We start from the raw sequence: 10,597 nt of genomic DNA on the forward strand, positions 1-10,597 counted from the left end.
AAATAGTTTTAGTGATATGTGTGGACTATGACAGCTGAATTCTCAAGATTTCTGAAGAACTCATAAACAGCTGAAACTGTTTTCTTTCATATCCCTGCCCAGTCAAGGATAAAATTACCAGACACTCCTTTTTGTTCTTTGAAAGGAAATCAGTTTATCTAAAAAGATGCCAACAACATTTACTTGAAAGATCAATTTTTCTCTGTCCTCTCTCCTTCCTTCATAAAATTTGTTTTTTACCTTTTTTCTTAACTTGGTCAGCCAACTCTCTTATATATAAATCAATAATTTTTCTGCAAATAACTACATGATTCTAATTTTTCCCTTGGGATAATCTTTTTTAAAATTTTTGTGGGTACATATTAGGTATACATATATATTTGAAATACATGAGATATTTTGAAACAGGTGTAAAATGTATGATAATCGCATCAAAATAAATGAGGTATCCATCACCTCAAGCATTTATCATTTATTTGTGTTACATTCCTCCCGGCCTCTGGTAACCATCATTCTACTTTTTATCTCCATGAGTTCAATTGTTTTAATTTTTAGATCTCACAAATGTATAAGAACATGTGAAAATTGTCTTTTTCTGCCTGACTTATTTTATTTAATACGATGTCCTCCAATGCCATCTATGTAACTGCAAATGACAGGATTATTTTCTATCACTCAATTGCACGTAAGTACATATTCTTTATCCATTCGTCTGCTAATGAACACTTAGGTTGCTTCCAAATTTGGCTATTGTGAATACTGCTGCAATAAACATGGGAAGGCAGATATCTCTTCAATATACTGACTTCCTTTATTTTGGGTATATACCTAGCAGAGGGATTGCTGGATCATATAGTAGCTCTATTTTTAGGTTTATGAGGAAACTTCAACCACAGTAGCTATAATCTACATTCCAACCAACAATGTACTACTGTTCCCTCTTCTCTATATCCTTGCCTTTTGTTTCTTATTTCCAGCTTTGGATAAAAGCTATTTTAATTCAGTAAGATAACATCTTGTTGTATTTTTGATTTGCATTTGATTTGCATCTGATGATCAATGATGGTAAGCACCTTTTCATATACCTGTTTGTCATTTGTATGTCTTCTTTTGAGAAATGCCTGTTCAGATCTTTTGCCCGTATTTTAACTATTAGGTTTTTTTTTCCTATTGAGTTGCTGAGCTGCTTACATATTCTAGTTATTAATCCTTTATCAGATGGAGAGTTTGCAAATATTTTGTCCCATTCAGTGGGTTGTCTCTTCACTTTGTTGATTGGTTCCTTCATGGTGCAGAAGCTTTTTAACTTGATGTGATCCCATGTGTCCACTTTTGCTTTGGTCGCTTGTGCTTATGGTATTACTTGAGAAATCTTTGCCCAGAAATCTTTCAAAATGTCCTCGACAGTTTCCCCAATGTATTCTTTGAGTAGTTTCATAGTTGTGGGTCTTAAAGTGTTTAATCTATTTTTTATTTTTGTTATGTGGTGAGAGATGAGGGTCTAATTGTATTTTTCTGTATACGGATATCCAATTTTCCCAGCATCATTTATTGAAGAGACTCTCTTTTCCCCAGTGTATGTTCTTGGCACCTTTGTTAAAAATGAGTTCAATGTGGATATATACTTTTATTTCCAAGTTCTCCCTTCTGTTCTATTGATCTATGTTGCCGTTTTTATGCCAGTACCATGCTCTTTTTGTTACAATAGCTCTATAGTATAATTTTAAGTCATGTAATATGACTCTTCCAGTTTTGTCCTTTCTGTTCAGGATAAATTTGGCTATTCTGGGTCTTGTGTGGTTCCATATAAATTTTAGGATTTTTTCTATTTCTGTGAAGAATGTCATTGGTATTTTGAGAGAGATCACAATGAATCTGTAGATTGCTTTGGGTGATATGGACATTTTAACAAAATTTCTTCTTCCAGTCCATAAACGTGAAATATGTTTCCATTTGTGTCCTCTTCCATTTTTTCATTAATGTTTTATAGTTTTCATTGTAGGAATCTTTCACTTCTTTGTTTCTAGGTATATTTTATTTACATTTTTTTTTTCTCATTCTGTCACTCAGGCTGGAGTGCAGTTGCCCAATCTCAGCTCACTGCAGCTTCCACCTCTTGAATTCAAGTAATTCTCCTGCCTCAGCCTCCAGAGTAGCTGGGATTACAGGCACGTGCCACCACATCCAGCTAATTTTAAAATTTTTAGTAGAGATGAGGAGTTTTCCCATGTTGGCCAGTCTGGTCTCAAACTCCTGACTTCAGGAGATCTGCCCAATTCAGCCTTCCAAAGTGCTAGGATTACAGGTGTGAGCCACCATACTAGGTTTTATTTGTAACTATTACAAATAAAATTAGTTTTTAAAATTATACTTTAAGTTCTAGGGTACACGTGCAGAACGTGGGGGTTACACAGGTATACATGTACCATAGTGGTATGCTGCACCCATCAACCCATCATCTAGGTATGCATTAAGCCCTGTATGCATTAGGTATTTCTCCTAATGCTATCCCTCCCTCCCCACCTCTGGACAGGCCACTGTGTGCGATATTCCTCTCCCTGTGTCCATGTGTTCTCATTGTTCAATTCCCGCTTATGAGTGAGAACATGTGGTGTTTGGTTTCTGTTCCTGTGTTAGTTTGGTGAGAGTGATGGTTTCCAGCTTCATCCATGTCCCTGCAAAGGACATGAACTTTTTTTATGGCTGCATAGTATTCCATGGTGCATATGTGCCACATGTTTTTAATCCAGTCTATCATTGATGGGCATTTGGGTTGGTTCCAAATCTTTACTATAATAAATAGTGCTGCAATAAACATAAGTGTGAATGTGTCTTTATAGGAGAATGATTTAGAATCTTTTGGGTAAATACTCAGTAATGGGATTGCTAGGTCAAATGCTATTTCTGGCTCTAGATCCTTGAGGAATCACCACACTGTCTTCCACAATGATTGAACTAATACACACTCTCACCAACAGTGTAAAGGCATTCCTACTTCTCCACATTCTATCTAGCATCTGTTACTTCCTTACTTTTTAATGATCACAATTCTAAGTGGCATGAGATGATATCTCATTTTGGTTTTGATTTGCATTTCTCTAATCGCCAGTGACAATGAGCTTTTTTTCATGTTTGCTGGCCACAAAAATGTCTTCTTTTGAGAAGCGTCTGTTCATATTCTTTGCCTTCTTTTTGATGGGGTTGTTTTATTCTTGTAAATTTGTTTAAGTTCCTCGTAGATTCTGGATATTAGGCCTTTGTCAGATGGGTAGATTGCAAAAATTTCTCCTGTTTTGTAGGTTGCCTGTTAACTCTTGAAGCAGGAGGGCTCACAAACAAACCTCTCTGAACACTGAACAGAGAAGGAAGTGGTAATTTTATTCAGCCAAGAGCTGTGGCAGGCATAGATGCCTCAACAACCAAGCTCCCCAACTAAAAAACTCTGTCCTCTTTTAAAGGCTCACAATCTTAGAGGATACATGTGAGAGGGTCATGATCGATGAGGTAAGCGAGGGGTACATGACTTAGGTGGGGGGTCTAATTGTGATTAAGCAAGAACAGTGCCTTCCAGGGAAAATTCCTCAATCCCACATCCATGATCTATAGAAAGGATTGTGGTTAGAAGTAGGGGATTTAATCTGTTAGACCTGGCCAGAGGCACCAACCAGTCCCTCCTCTGGCTGATTTTTAACTTCTCCTTTTGAGATGCAGTGTAGAAGGTTAAAGGGGAAATGGCCTTAGAAAACTTGAGAGAAAGGAGTCTCCTTCCTCACCCTGATGATAATGTCTTTTGCTGTGCAAAAGTTCCTTAGTTTAATTAAATCCTATCTGTCAATTTTGGCTTTTGTTGCAATTGTTTTTGGTGTTTTGGTCATTAAGTCTTTGCCCATGCCTATGTGCTGAATGATATTGCCTAGGGTTTCCTCTAGGGCTTTTATGGTTTTAGGTCTTATGTTTAAGTCTTTAATCCATCTTGAGTTAATTTCTGTCTAAGGTGTAAGAAAGGGTTCCAGTTTCAGGTCTGTGCATATGGCTAGCCATTTTTTCCAGCACCATTTATTAAATAGGAAATCCTTTCACCATTGCTTGTTTTTGTCAGATTTGTCAAAGATCAGACGGTTGTAGATGTGTGGTGTTATTTCTGAGGACTCTGTTCTGTTCCATTGGTCTATAGATGTGTTTCGGTACTAATACCATGCTATTTTGGTTACCGTTGCCTTGTAGTATAAAGTCAGGTAATGCGATGACTCCAGCTTTCTTTTAGCTTAGGATTTGTCTATATGGACTCTTTTTTGATATAATATGAAATTTAAAGTAGTTTTTTCTAATTCTGTGAAGAAAGTCCATGGTACCTTCGTGAGGATAGCATTAAATCTATAAATTACCTTGGGCAGTATGGGCATTTTCACAATTTGATCCTTCCTATCCATGAGCATGAAATGTTTTTCCATTTTTAGTGTGTCCTCTCTTATTTCCTTGAGCAGTGGTGTGTATTTCTCCTTGAAGAGGTCCTCCATGTCCCTTTTAAGTTATATTCCTAGGTATCTTATTATCTTTGTAGCCATTGTCAAATGGGAGTTTACTCATGATTTGGCTGTCTATTTATCTATTATTGGTGTATAGGAAGGCTTGTGATTTTTGCACATTGATTTTGTATCCTGAGACTTTGCTGAAGTTGCTTATCAGCTTAAGGAGGTTTGGGGCTGAAACTATGAAGTTTTCTAAATATACAATCAGGTCATCTGCAAACAGAGACAATTTCACTTCCTCTCTATTTAAATACCCTTTATTTCTTTCTCTAGCCTGATGGCTCTGGCCAGAATTTTCAATACTATGTTGAATAGGAGTGGTGAGAGAGAGCATCCTGGTCTTGTGCCGGTTTTCAAAGGGAATGCTTCCAGTTTTTGCCCATTCAGTATGATATTGTCTATGGGTTTGTCATAAATAGCTCTTATTATTTTGAGATATGTTCCATGAATACCTAGTTTATTGAGAGTTTTTAGCATGAGGGGGTGTTGAATTTTGTTGAAGGCCTTTTCTGCATCTATTGAGATACTCATGTGGTTTTTGTCATTGGTTCTGTTTTGCCAGTATTTATTGAAGATTTTCATGTTGATATTCATCAGAAATATTGGCTTAAAATTTCCTTTTCTTGTTGTGTCTCTGCCAGGTTTTGGTATCAGGATGATATGGTCTCATAAGATGAGTTAGGGAGGAGTCTTTTTCTATTGCTTGGAATACTTTCAGAAGGAATGGTACCAGCTCCTCCTTGTACCTCTGGTAGAATTCGGCTGTGAATCTGTCTGGTTCTGGGCTTTTTTTTTTTTTTTTTTTTTTTTTTGGTTGGTATGCTATTAATTACTGCCTCAATTTCAGAACTTGTTATTGGTCTATTCAGGAATTCGATTTCTTTCTGGGTTAGTCTTGGGAGAGTGGATGTGTCCAGAAATTGATCAATGTCTTCTAAATTTTCTAGTTTATTTGTGTAGAGGTGTTTATAGTATTCTCTAATAGCAATTTGTATTTCTGTGGGATCAGTGGTGACATCCCTTTTACTATTTTTTATTGTGTCTATTTGACTTTCATCGATTTTTTAAAGGTTTTTTTGTGTCTCTATCTTCTTCAGTCCTGCTCAGATCTTAGTTATTTCTTGCATTCTGCTACCTTTAGAGTTCTGCTACTCTTCTCTAGTTCTTTTAATTGTGATGTTAGGGTGTCTATTTTAGATCTTTCCCATTTTCTGATGTGGGTATTTAGTGCTATAAATTTCCCTCTATACACTGCTTTAAATGTGTCCCAGAGATTCTGGTACGTTGTGTCTTTGTTCCCATTGGTTTCAAATAATTTATTTATTTCTGCCTTAATTTCATTATTTACCCAGTAGTCATTCAGGAGCAGGTTGTTCAGTTTACATGTAGTTGTGCAGTTTTGAGTGAGTTTCTTAATCTTGAGTTCTAATTTAATTGCACTGTGGTCTAACAGACTGTTATGATTTCCCTTCTTTTGCATTTGCTGAGGAGTGTTTTTACTTCCAATTATGTGGTCAATTTTAGAATAAGTGCTATGTGTTGCTGAGAAGAATGCATATTCTGTTGATTTAAGGTGGAGAGTTCCATAGATGTCCACTAGGTCCGGAGCTGAGTTCCAGTCCTGAATATGCTTGTTAATTTTCTGTCTTGTTGATCAGTCTAATATTGACAGTGGGGTGTTAAAGTCTTCTACTATTATTCTGTGGGAGTCTAAGTCTCTTTGTAGGTCTCTGAGAACTTCCTTTATGAATGTGGATGCTTCTGTATTGGTTGGGTGCATATATATTTGGGATGGTTAGCTCTTCTTATTGCATTGATCCTTTTACCATTATGTAATGCCCTTCTTTGTCTTTTTTGATCTTAGTTGGTTTAAAGTCTGTTTTATCCAAGACTAGGATTGTAACCCCTGCTTTTTTTTTTTTCTTTCCATTTGCTTGGTAAATATTCCTCCATCTCTTTATTTTGAGTCTACGTGTGTCTGCACGTGAGATGGGTCCCCTGAGTACAGCACACCAATGGGTCTTGACTTTGAAAGTCTGTGTCTATATATATCTATATATAGATAGATCTAGATAGATTTCTTTTTCTGGGATACATGTGCAGAATGTGTAGGTTTGTAACATAGGTATCTGTCTGTGTCTTTTAATTGGGGCATTTAGCCTATTTACATTAAGCCAACTAAATTTCAATGAAGACATTAAAAACATACATTGGGGAAAGGACAACCCCTTCAATAAATGGTACTTGAAAAAGTGGATATGCATATGCATATGCAGAAGAGCGAAACTGGACTTCTATGTTGTGCCATATACAGAAATTAACTTAAGATGGATTAAAGACTTCAATGCAAGACCCAAAACTATAAAACTGCTAGAAGAAAACACACGGAAAAACCCTTCAGGACATTGATCTAGTCAAAGATTTTACGGCTAAGACCTCAAAAGCACAGACAATAAAAACGAAAATAGACAAACTGGACTATGTAAAACTAAAAAACTTCTGCACAACAAGGGAAATAATAAACAAAGTGAAAAGACAATCCATTGAATGAAAGAAAATATTTGCAAACTATTCATCTGATAATGGACTAATATCTAAAATATACAAAAAACTCAAATGACTCAACATAAAAAATAGTCTCATTAAAAAGTAAGCAAAAGACATGAATGGGTATTTCTTTTTTTTTTAATTGTACTTTGGGCTCTGGGGTATATATGCACATCCTGCTTCCTGCAGAATTGTTGCATAGGTACATACGTGCCTTGGTGGTTTGCTGTCTCCATCCTCCCACCCATCGCCTACCTCAGGCATTTCTCCGGGTGTTATCCCTCCCTATCCTCCCTGCACCCTGCTGTCCCTCCCCTCCTTCCCCCCACACCACCTACCCAGTGAGTGTTGTTCCCTTCCCTGTGCCCAAGTGTTCTCATTGTTTATCACCTGCCTATGAGTGAAAACATGCGGTGTTTGGTTTCCTGTTCTTGTGTCAGTTTGCTGAGAATGATGGTTTCTAGCTTCATCTATGTCTCTACAAAGGACACAAACTCGTCATTTTTTATGGCTGCATAGTACTCCATGGTGTATATGTGCCACACTTTCTTTGTCCAGTCTATCTATCATGGATGGGCATTTGAGTTGGTTCCAGGTCTTTTCTATAATAACCAGTGCTGCAAGGAACATATGTGTGCATGTGTCTGTATGATAGAACAATTTATAATCCTTTGGGTATATACTCAGTTATGAGATTGCTAGGTCAAATGGAATTTCTATTTCTAGATCACTGAAGAATCACCACACTGCCTTCCATAATGGTTGAACTAATTTACACTCCCACCAACAGTGTAAAAGTGTTCATTTTTCTCCACATCCTCTCCAGCATCTGTTGTCTCCTGATTTTTTAATGATCACCATTCTAACTGGCATGAGATAGGATCTCAATGTGGTTTTGATTTGCATTTCACTAATGACCACCGATGATGAGCATTTATTCATATGTTTGTTGGCTTCATAAATGTCTTCTTTTGAAAAGTGTCTGTTCATATCATATACTTTACCCACTTTTGAATGGGTTTGCTTTATCCTTGTAAATCTACTTTAGTTCTTTGTAGATTCTGGATATTAGCCCTTTGTCAGATGGGTAGATTGCAAAAAAAATTTCCCATTCTGTTGGTTGCTGGTTCAGTCTAATGATTGTTTCTTTGGCTGTGCAGAAGCTCTGAAGTTTAATTAGATCCCATTTGTCTATTTTGGCTTTTGTTGTCATTGCTTCTGGTGTTTTAGTCATTAAGTCCTTGCCTATGCCTATGTCCTGAATGGTGTTGCCTAGGTTTTCTTCTAGAGTTTTTATGGTGTTAGTTCTTATGTTTAAATCTTTAATCCATCTGGATTTAATTTTTGTATAAGGTGTAAGGAAGGGGCCAGTTTCAGCTTCCTGCATATGGCAAGCCAGTTTTCCCAACACCATTTATTAAACAGGGAATCCTTTTCCCATTGCTTGTTTTCATCCAGTTTGTCAAAGATCAGATCGTTTTAGATATGTGGTATTGCTTCCAAGGTCTCTGTTCTGTTCCACTTGACTCTATCTCTCTTTTGATACCAGAACCATGCTGTTCTTATCACTGTAGCCTTGTAGTATAGTTTGAAGTCAGGTAGCATGATACCTCCAGCTTTGTTCTTTTTGTTTAGGATTGTCTTGGCTATGTGGGCTCTCTTTTGGTTCCATATGAAGTTTAAAGTGTTTTTTTCCAGTTCTGTGAAGGTCAGTGGTAGCTTGATGGGAATACCATTGAATCTACAAATTACTTTTGGCAGTATGACCATTTTCACAATATTGATTCTCTACAAAGAGAGTAAAATGCCTAGGAATATAACTAACAAAGGATGTAAAAGACCTCTTCAAGGAGAACTACAAACCACTAATCAAGGAAATAACAGAGGACACAAACAGATGGAAAAACATTCCATGCTCATGTTTATGAATGAATATTTCTTAAAAGAGGACATACAAATGACCAACAAGTATATGAGAAATGCTCAATATCATTAATCATCAGGAAAATGCAACTCAAAACCACAGTGAGATATCATCTTACCCCAGTTAGAATGACTATTACGAAAAAGACAAAAAATAACAGATACTAGCAAGGATGAGAACAGGCAACTCTTCCACATTGTTGGTGAAAATATAAATCAGTATAGCCACTATGGAAAAGAGTATAAGCATTTCTCAGAAAACTAAAAGTAGAACTACCATATAATCCAGGAATCCCACTACTGGGTGTTTATCCAAGGGAAAAGAAATCAGTATATCAAAGAGATGTCTGCACTCACATGTTTATTGTAGCATTATTCACAATAGCAAAGATATGGAACCAACCTAAGTGTCCATCAATGGACCAATGGATGAAGAAACTGCAGTTAATATTATGTGTCAGCTTTATTAAATTGAAGGATGCCTATATGGACAGGTGAAGCATTTTTTCTGGGTATGTCTGTGAGGGTGTTTCCAGAGGAGAATGACATGTAAGTCAGTAGGCTGAGAGAGAAGACTTGCCTTTAATGTGGGCAGACACCATCCAATTGGCTGCTAGTGGGGCTAGAACAAAGCAGGCAGAAGAGGAGGATATTCAGCTTGCTTGGCTTCATCTTTTTCTCTCTGTCAGAGCAAGTCACCTTTTTGCCTCCTGCCTTTGGACATCAGACTTTAGGTTCTTCAGCCTTTGAACACTTGATTTTGCATTAGCAGCTGCCTGAGGGCTCTCAGGCCTTTAGCCTCAGACTGGGAGCTGCACCGTCAGCTTCTCTGGTTTTCAGGCTTTTTGGAATTCAACTGTGCCATGCTGGCAGCTTTTCTCATTCCCCAGTTTGCTGATGGCCTATCATGGGACATTGCCTTTGTAGTTGTATAAGGTAATTTTTCCTGATAAACATGTTTTTATATATATATGTGTGTATATATATGTACATATTAGATACATACATATATACATTCAGATTCTCTATTCTGTTCCATTGGTCTATGAGTCTGTTTTTATACCAATGTCATACTGTTTTGATTACAGCTTTGTAATATACCAATATTATACATATTATGTATATATGTATACCCTACATATTATGTATATATGCATATTACAATACATATTACATATATACATATATACTGGGCTCTAGCTATATATGTATATATGCGTATATATACATATGTACATATACACATATATATATTATATACATGCATATATACATTCAGATTCTCTATTCTGTTCCATTGTTCTATGAGTCTGTTTTTATACCAATGCCTTACTGTTTTGATTACTATAATAATATACATATATATTACTATATATACATATATGTATGTATACTATTGATTCTGTTCCTCTGGAGAAACCTGACATAAATATACAAGGACATACTATTCAGCTATAAAATTGAATGAAATAATGTCATTTGCAGCAAGATGGGGGGAAGTAAACATCATTATGTTACATTAAATAAGCCATACACAGAAAAACAAATATGAGTTCTCACTCATATGTAAGGCAGAAAAACATTGATTTCATGAAGAT

Source organism: Saimiri boliviensis, chromosome 19 (genome assembly GCF_048565385.1).
Source record: "Saimiri boliviensis isolate mSaiBol1 chromosome 19, mSaiBol1.pri, whole genome shotgun sequence".
Taxonomy (NCBI): domain Eukaryota; kingdom Metazoa; phylum Chordata; class Mammalia; order Primates; family Cebidae; genus Saimiri; species Saimiri boliviensis.